Here is a 9,552-nt window from a genome sequence, read left to right as displayed (position 1 = left end):
TAAGTTCCAGTACCTGAGAATATGACTATATTTGGAGATAGGGCCTTTAAAGAGGTCAGTAAGGTAAAAAGAGGCTATTAGGTGCAGCCCTATTCCAGTATGACTGGTTCCCTTCTGAGAAGAGGAAGAGACATCAGGGATGTATACAGAGAAAAAGAGCATGTGAGGACACAGAAGGAGGCCATCTGCATACCAAAAAGAGAAGCCTCTGGAAATTGAACCCTGCCAGCATCTTGATCTCGGACTTCTAGCTTCCAGAACTGTGAAAAAATAAAGTTGTTTAAGCCATCCGATATATGGTATTTTGTTATGGCAGCTGTAACAGACTAATACACACTACTCGAACTTTCTCAGGGGATTTTGTGCCAAGTCCTGACTTCTTTCAGTCTTTCCTTGATAATGAAAATATAGGTCTGATTATTTCATTTCTTTCCTGTGAAAATTTTTCAGTTATTTTAGAATGAAATCATTTTTTGTCATATGACGGATAAAACTTTTTTTGTGTGTTTCTTATCTGACTATCTTGCTTTCTCTGCTATCATCACACTGGTCATATGAGCCAAATGTCTCAGCATTATCCAATTGGCTCTGATTTCTTACGTTCCCCTATCGGTTGAACTGTTCCTTCTTCCTGTTACACCCTTCCCTACTTTTTGTCTTAAGAAAATCCTTATTCTTAAGATCTCAGTTTTAACATTATCTCCTCAGGTACTCCTAAGTCTCCCAGACAGTTAGGTGGCACCTACTTTACTCACATGGCACCCTGTAAAGTGTGTTTTGATTTATTGCTTTGACATCTCCTGCCTCTGAATTGCAAGTGCTTGAACACCCTTCTGGGTTTGTCATCCTTGGTGCCTGGAATAATTCCTCGCACATGGAAGACACTGAGTTGATGGGTGATTTTGCTAGTTAGAAGCTCTAAGTCTGAATATATGGATTAAGCGTATATGAACTGCATGAGCTTAAGGGGATGTGTTTGTGTGTGTGTATTATATGTATATACACACCCACATACGGCCTGTTTTTAAGATTTATTTTGAAAATACTGCCATATTTGTCTTGAATACTACATATACATTTTATTACTGCTAGGAATACTTTGTTTTTATTTGTGTCAGATCAACGTCAACTTTTTATTTGGCTAGTTATTTTTTTAAAATATGTTTTTCTTCTTAGATTCTATACATTTGCTTCTTACCTATGTAGAAGTTTACTTTTATTCTAACAATGTTCCCCTCCCCCCATTCATGAAATGGTTTTAGCTTTATATTTTATAAAGCTGATTTAAGTGTTGTGACTTCACTAATGAAAGATATATTTTCTTTGAAGTCCTCTGAAAAAAATCTCTAGAGATCATCCATAATGATGACTCTAAAAGGTCAAGGCCTCTTATTTTATGCAAAGTTCAAACAAGTAATTAATTTGTTCAGCCATGCAGCAAGGTGCTGGCAAAATTGGGACCCTGGAACTGACTTCTATCTCGGTGCCACTATACCAAAAGAAATGAAAATGCATATTGTATTTTTTTTAAAAAAGGAAAAGGAAAAAAAAGCTCCAGGAAAACAGCAAGCAATACAGGAAAAAAACGTTTCAAAGTACACTACTGAGCTTTTTAGTGACTGCTGTGCATATAGCCATAGTAATATACTCTTAGAATTAATCCATAGAACATAGTAGACATTGATTATAGCACTGAATGTAAGTATCAACCTTGACAATGTAAAAAGACAGCTGTTAAAAATTGGAAGATTGAAAGAGCTGGTGGAAGAAGACCTAAGCAGAGAGGTTATTAATATCCTTCATGGGAGAGTGGTAAGGGGGTGGGGAGACATGAAGAAAGAAATTGAGAGATATTGTCTCTGGTAGAGGGAGCAAAGAAAAAAGGTGTGAGCATATTAAAATTATAAGGGTAACCAACAAAGCATCATAGAATACTAATAATTTGGGGGCTAGGGGAAGAAAGGCAAGCAAGGGGAAATTGTCTCAAGCAGGCAAAATTTTCTCACCATGGGAAGTCAATAGATATTTAAGATGGATAAACTTAGAAATAGCAATATATTGAAATGTAACAAAAGATTAAAGCAAGTATTATTTAAAAAGAACTCAGAAAATAAAGTCATTGCAATTATACATAAATATATCTTTGAATTTCATGGTAGCAAAGACAGACTACAATGGATGATGAAGTTTTATATTTGATAAAAGGAAGCACTAAATTCCTAGAGGTAATTTTTTTGGCACCAAAATTTAGAAGTTACATTGTGAATTTTTATGTAAAGAATGCTAATAATGAACAAATGTCTTTGCTAAAATTTAAATAGGCATAAGCAAGGAGACAGAATTTGGGAATACCAGGAAGAAATAGGTTGGCTACCAAGAAGCCTCAAAGTGAATTAGCTTTATCTATATACCATTTATTCATTCCACTCAGCAAATATCCAAGCTCCTACTTATTCCAGGCATTGGATGATAGCTACTGATTTTCTAGGATTGAAGAAGATAATCTCCATCCTTTCAGAACTTGGTCTAGGAATTTGTAGCCAAGGGGTTCTTGGCATTAACTGGACTTTATCAATATTTACTAGGATTGTATGTGTCTGTTATGAATACATTTAAAAAATCACTTTTATAAAAAAATAAAAAATAAAACTCACTTTTATCAAGTTAGAGTTACAATAGAAATCATTCCCATAACTAGAATGCTCTTCATCTCCAACCCACAACACGTCCTCTCTTCATGTCATAATCAGAAGGCTATTTGAGCATGCAATTGAAGTGATGTGAGAGAAGTAATTTTAAGGGGTATTTCAGGTATTTGGTGATGCTTGATTAAGTACTCAACTCTTTCAGCAAAGACCACCTCCAGAGTGACCAGATTGTTCAAGTTACCCAGATTGAGTTGTACTGCCCTGGACACAATCCTGTTCACATACCACTGTGTTTAACTGAATTTCAGTTGATACACTTCTAAAACCACCCATCATCTTCAACTGTGAAAACTTTCTTCTCAGAACAAAGCCAATAAGCAAATATTAAGTCATGATTTAGGGACAATGTTTCTGTGGAGAACTTAGCTAGTATGGTATGTAGTTTTCTGAATGGTTCCCTCATTGACTAATATGTGTTTCAGCTCTACATTGAAGCTGCTGGATGGTACTCAAATCAAGGTTGAGCTCCTTGACAAGTATGTAAAGAAATGTCTTCTGTTAATAGCGAAGAATAGGCAACAAAGTTAATACTTGGAAAAATTAGGGGGCACTTAGAGCTATTCCACTTCCATATCAAGAGCTAGGGTATTTGTAGGCCAAGACAAAATGTGTATCTAAAATAAATGTTATATTTGTACAGAGTTCATTCATTATCCAACTAGTGGTTACCATGTGCCAGAAACTATTCTGGACTTTATTTTAATATTTAATGAAAAGCTCCATCAAATTTGGTAATATCTAATGTCCTCACCAGTTCTAGTTCCTCTTTCTACTATATTTATCTGAAGTTTTTAAGGACCTCAGGTGTATGTGTGTAAATATTTGTACACACATGCATAAAATTTCATTTGATATAAGGGAAGACCAGTCTACCCAGTAAAAGAAGAAATGTAATGTTTATCCCTGATGTATACAATAACTTAAATGCTGACCAAACTATATAATTAAGTCTGAAAAGTCTTCCATAATGGAGAGATCTAATGATTCATTAATATGAACCAATATTTGAGGCCTAATATATAACAAGCTTATATGAACAGGAGACACATAAATGAAAAAATAAAATGATGCCTATTCTCAAAAGATGTTTAGAAACCATGGAGCAAATTCAAAAATAGAAAATGGTACTGTGAACAAATGATATAAAAGATACTATAGAATGCAGTGAAGCTAAGAGTGATATCTTGTAATGCTTAGGGAAGGCCTAAGACTTGAGATAAACAAATGTTAACAATTACAGGCAAAAATCATCCAACCAAAAAGAAACTGGCTTCTATTTAGTGAGCCTATGATGATCTTAGACAGTGGCAAGGAGCTAACTGTGGGGAAGTCTTGAAGAGGCCATGTGAGTGGGAAGGAGGGCTGCCTAAGAGGTGAGACAGACCAGTAACCCATGAGCAGAAAGTGTACAGCCTGTCTCAGCAGTAGCAATATGTAGTACTCTGAAACAAATGTCCTCTCAAAATTAGTCTCAGCCCTGGGAAAAAGAGGGGAATTCTAGAAGGGGGATTGTTAGTATATATGAAAAAGAACCTTTTCAAATGCTTTTAGCATGTTGTTTCATAGTTTGTGTTTTTAATGAACAAACTTAACTTTTATTCTGAGGTGATGTGAACTTGTAAAAGAATTTATACAATCCGAAGTTGTGGCTGACCAAGAATGGAGAAGGCAATGATCTCCAAAGCTATTTCACCAGGGATCTGTTTGACCCGTATCTTCTTATATGGAACCTAGTGGGAGAAATGATGGACAAAATGATCTATAAGGTACCTTCCACTTCTAATATTTGTGTACTATTTCTCTGTTGGTCATAGAGAATTATAAATGTGACTCCAGGGTTGAAAATTGTACTAATAATTTTTCTCTGAGTCACAGTTCCTGGATTTGTAAAGTTGGGATAATACTATCCCCTTCATAGAATTATTGGAGGCACTAAATTAGTATAAAATGCTTAGTATAGTGCCTTTTAGGTGGTAAACTCTCAATATTTATTAGCTATTGTTAGTTCTAAGATGGTTTCCTTTATTTCATAATGCTCTTTAATTATCAAATCTCCACACTATGTTTGAGAAATGATCCTATACCTCAGGATTAGGTTAAGTACCTAATAGATTCAAAGCTATTTTGTAGGTACTTCAAATAGATTTAATTCAAAATCTAAATACCTAATAGATTAAAAAACAAGCATTTAATTGTATTATGAAAGCTCAAAATATAAGAAACCCTAGAGAGTAAATATTTTTGAGACTTAAAAGAACTTTTGTAATATAAATCATCACTATTAATGTCTCTATTTTTTAGAGATCTTTTTTTTTCAGATTGTATTTCAAAACTCCAAATAATGAGATGCAAGTATACAACGTCCCAGTTATTTCAAGCATAGCAGCAATATGTTGTAGTTAGAGCACTAATTATGAAGCATAAGCCATTGTGCTCCACCTTCTTCACATTGCTCCCTTGCTGGGTTGCTTTGAAAAGACTACATTATAGCCTTTGTCTTCTAGGTTTTTGTTTTTCTGTTTACTTAAATGTTAAAAGTGAAGAATTTCTCTTCAGTTCCTCATGGGAACATAGTGAATTCAAAAAATAACACTGGTAAAGCTTTTTTTTCTTTTAAAGTGAATAAAATATTATACATGTGCCATCATTGTAAAGTGCAAAAACAAAGTAAAATGAATGTTTGCTGTCACTTTGCAATATATTACATAAGCTTGTCTCCTCATACACCTCCAGCAAGCTTGATTCCATCAACAGTGTGGTTAAAGTAGAAAGGACGGACCCCGGATCAAATTCCAACCTGAGTTACTTAGTAGCTGGGTGAACTTGGGCAAGTTATTTTACATCTATAATCCTATTCCTTCATTTGTAAAATAGGCTCACATTATCTACCCACCTGAGTTATCAAAATTCACAGCACCCAGAACATAGTAGGCACTCAATCAATATCACCAAGAACCACTTATACATACCTACAGCCGTTAGAAAGGCAGAGAGTTTTAAACTTGAAATGAATTTGAATACTTTTGGGTGGGGCATATATTCTCCAGTTGTCCATATTTCCAACCCAAAAGCATCACATGTGAAAATACATGTTCTAAGAAAGGCTTTTGAGTTTGGCCCTGGGCCTTGGGTTCCTCATCTAGAGTTCAGATGGATAAGCTTCCCAAAGGAGTGGTTAAATGAAAAACAAATTTATTTCCCCATTCATTTACTAACATTTCCTGTGGGCTGACTAAGAACAGAAGTGGAGAGCTACAAAGATATAATAAAGCATAGGCCCTGTCCAAAGAGTTTTCCATTCAATAGCAGTTTTTTCTGAAATTTGCAACTAAAATTATGTAGTATATTATGACCAGGGCAAATCAGTGTGGCAGTATTTAAAAGCATGTAAATACCAAAATATAGTGAATTAATTTTCTGTCTCACCTTTCTGTCGTCTTATTCTTAATCCTTTCCTAAAACTTTGAAAGCTGAACCTCTAAGTCTTCATCTATATGTCTTCAGGTGTCAGTTTTGGGTGTAAACATACAGTTTCACAGTATCCACAATGAACGACCCCCAGGAGGCTTTCTCAACGTGGGTAGCTGTCCATCATCTCAGCTTCTCCCTATTTAGTTGTTGAAGTAATCTCTGAGGATTTTGTTTCTCTCTTTCCGAACTATCCTTCTCTTTAGTTTGACAGAAAAAGAAACTTCAAAGGTGGAGGCTCCACATTTCCCAGCATGACTATTTTTCTCCTCGGGAAAAGGAATTTCTCCCCCACTCAGCCGTTGTGCCCCAGTCAGTCCGGAGGCTGCGGCAGCAGAGGAACTACCCGAAGAGAGGCTGCAGAGATGCTGTCGTATCCCCTTGGTCGTGGCCCACAACCTCCTTCAGTGGGCCGGGCTGGTCTCCAAAAATGCTTTGGGATCACCCTTCATTGCTGCAAGGAACCTCCATGCCTCTAACACTCGTCTTCAGAAGACTGGCACTGCTGAAGCGTCCTCTATCCTTGAAGAGCGTATTCTTGGAGCTGACACCTCAGTCGACCTTGAAGAGGCTGGGCATGCCCTAAGCACTAGGGATGGTATTGCCCATGTACACGGGCTGAGGAATATTCAGGCCAAAGAAATGGTAGAGTGTTCTTCAGGCTTAAAGGATATGTCTCCGAACTTGGAACCTGACAATGTTGGTGTTGTCATGTTTGGAAATGATGAACTAATTAAGGAAGGTGATACCGTAAAAAGAACAGGAGCCACTGTGGACGTTCCAGCTGGCCAGGAGCTGTTGGGCCATGTTGTAGATGCCATTGGTAATGCCATTGATGGAAAGGGTCCAGTTTGTTCCAAGACCCGTAGGTGACTTGGCCTGAGAGCCCTTGGGATCATTTCTCGAATCTGTGTGAGAACCAATGCAGACTGGCATCAAGGCTGTGGATAGGTTGGTGCCAACTGGTCGTGTTCAGCGTGAGCTGATTATTGGGCCGGCAAACTGGCAAAACGTCAATTGCTATTGACACAATCATTAATCAGAAACGTTTCAAAGACAGAACTGATGAAGTTATACTGTATCTACGTTGCTGTTGGTCAGAAGAGATTTACGGTTGCCCAGTTGGTGAAGAGACTTACAGATGCAGATGCCATGAAGTACACCCTTGTGGTGTCAGCTATTGCTTCTGATGCTGCTCCACTTCGGTACCTGGCTCCTTATTCTGGCTGTTCTATGGGAGAGTATTCTAGAGATAATGGCAAACATGCTTTGATCACCTACAATGACTTATCCACACAGGCTGTTGCTTATCGTCAGGTGTGTCTGCTGTTCCACCAGCCCCTGGTCGTGAAGCCTATCCAGGTGATGTGTTCTACCTACACTCCCGTCTGCTACAGAGAGCAGCCAAAATGAACAATTCTTTTGGTGGTGGCTTCTTGACTGCTTTACCAGTCATAGAAACACAAGCTGTGATGTGTCTGCTTACATTCCAACAAATGTCATTTCTGTCACTGATGGACAGATCTTCTTGGAAACAGAATTGTTCTACAAAGGTATCCGCCCTGCCATTAACGTCGGTTTGTCTGTGTCCCGTGTTGGATCTGCTGCCCAAACCAGGGCCATGAAGCAGGTGGCAGGTACCATGAAGCTGGAATTGGCTCAGTATTGTGAGGTTGCTGCTTTTGCCTAGTTGGGTTCTGACCTTGATGCTGCCACTTAACAACTCTTGAGTCGTGCTCTGCGATTGACTGAGTTGCTGAAGCAAGGACAGTGTTCTCCCATGGCTATTGAAGAATAAGTGACCATTATTTATGCTGGCGTAAGAGGATACCTTGATAAATTGGAGCCCAGCAAGATCACAAAGTTTGAGTGTGCTTTCTGGGCTCATGTTATCAGCCAGCACCAAGCCCTCTTGGGCAATATGAGGGCCGATGGAAAGATCGCAGAACAGCCAGATGCTAAGCTAAAAAAGATTGTAACAAACTTCTTGGCTGGATTTGAAGCTTAAACTCCTGTGGATTTACATCAAATGCCAGTTTGGTTTTGTTGTCATTTATTCTAGTAATCAGTTCCATTTGTAAAAGGATTACTCTCATGTTCCAGAGGTACAGAAATTACCTTAAAAATAAAGGTTCCATATTGCTTGGTGGAAAAATAAAAGGAAAAGGAATTTCTCACCTTTCCTTTTGTCAGTCAACTCTTTCTCCTGAACTTCTTTAAAACTTCTGCAAATTTTTGCCTTGATCCAGATTGCCTATATGTAAAAGGGCCAAACTTCCCCACCCCTATACATTAAAACAACTTTGAAAAATGCACCTAACAACTCAACACATTTAAAGCTAGATAAGAATTTGTTCCCATACTATAAATTTTTTAATGAGCTAATCAAAAACCAAACAAAAAAGAGTTTGCTCTTACTACATGAAAATCAATATCAAAGCTATACTCTCTGTTCTGACTGTCCTTTTGAAACAGAGACATAATAACATATATTTGTAAGATTTGCCACTTTCAGAATCATTAAAGAAAAGTAAAATAATTGGAATCTATAAATTTCCAGATGACTGCACAAAAGAGAAAGTGGAGCCAAGGGGATGCCCTGGCTATAGCCTCAGGAGCCCCATCTGAGGGATTTCTACTTCTGTGTCACCATTTACATAAATATCAGCTTGACTGATATTTAGTGAGGACAGTAACCACACCTTGTCATTCTCTTCAGACATGGCTTTGGTTGAGCCCTCCATCTCTGTCTCCTTTCTGACTTCCTACCCAGTCTCAGCAGGTTACCCCCACTTATTAACTCTGGGATCTGGGGTGACTTGCTGTGAGAATTAGCAATAGCATATGTAAAGTGCCTATAGGGATGCTTAACGTTTAGTAGGCATTCAGTAAAAGGTAGTTGCTATTATTTTACACACTGGTGTTCCTGCAAACAGAACTAGACCTTCCCAACAGTCTCTCTTAGTAGCTGGAATAATGGGTTGCTAATTGAGTCCATCCATCCACATTCTCCCACCCTCCCTGGGTAAAAGCCATCCCTGTTGGGAATGTTTAGGCATGTGGGCACAGCAGATGTTTTCTGTGAAAAGGAACTTGTGTGATTATTTCAAGGATTATATAGTTTTTGAAAATGTAAGGACCTTACTTAGTCTTTTATTCAACCTTCAATTAACAGATACTGAGAAGGTAATCTAGCTGTGGCTATGTTAAAATTTCAAGATGTATCATTCTTTACATTTACAGCAGCATTCCTACGACATTACTTGCCTGAGAGCAACAGTTACAAAGAGTCATGGGGGCTTACCAAATGGAAGCTCTTTCCATCAGAAACATATTGTGAACTTTTACTGTGTGCCAGACTCCAGGTGATGCTGAG

The 9,552-nt window shown here is 37.9% G+C and overlaps 1 pseudogene; it reads left to right on the top strand.

Annotated features, from left to right (window-relative positions):
• The first annotated feature begins 3,119 nt into the window (after nucleotides 1-3,119).
• On the top strand, nucleotides 3,120-8,299 carry LOC129512374 (ATP synthase subunit alpha, mitochondrial-like; annotated as a pseudogene).
• The last annotated feature ends 1,253 nt before the right edge of the window (nucleotides 8,300-9,552 follow it).

The sequence above is a fragment of the Nyctereutes procyonoides genome, unplaced genomic scaffold (assembly GCF_905146905.1).
Source record: "Nyctereutes procyonoides isolate TBG_1078 unplaced genomic scaffold, NYPRO_anot_genome, whole genome shotgun sequence".
NCBI classification, from domain to species: Eukaryota; Metazoa; Chordata; class Mammalia; order Carnivora; family Canidae; genus Nyctereutes; species Nyctereutes procyonoides.
The sequence above is the reverse complement of the archived record's forward strand: the minus strand, read 5'-3'. Positions and strand labels throughout refer to the sequence as shown.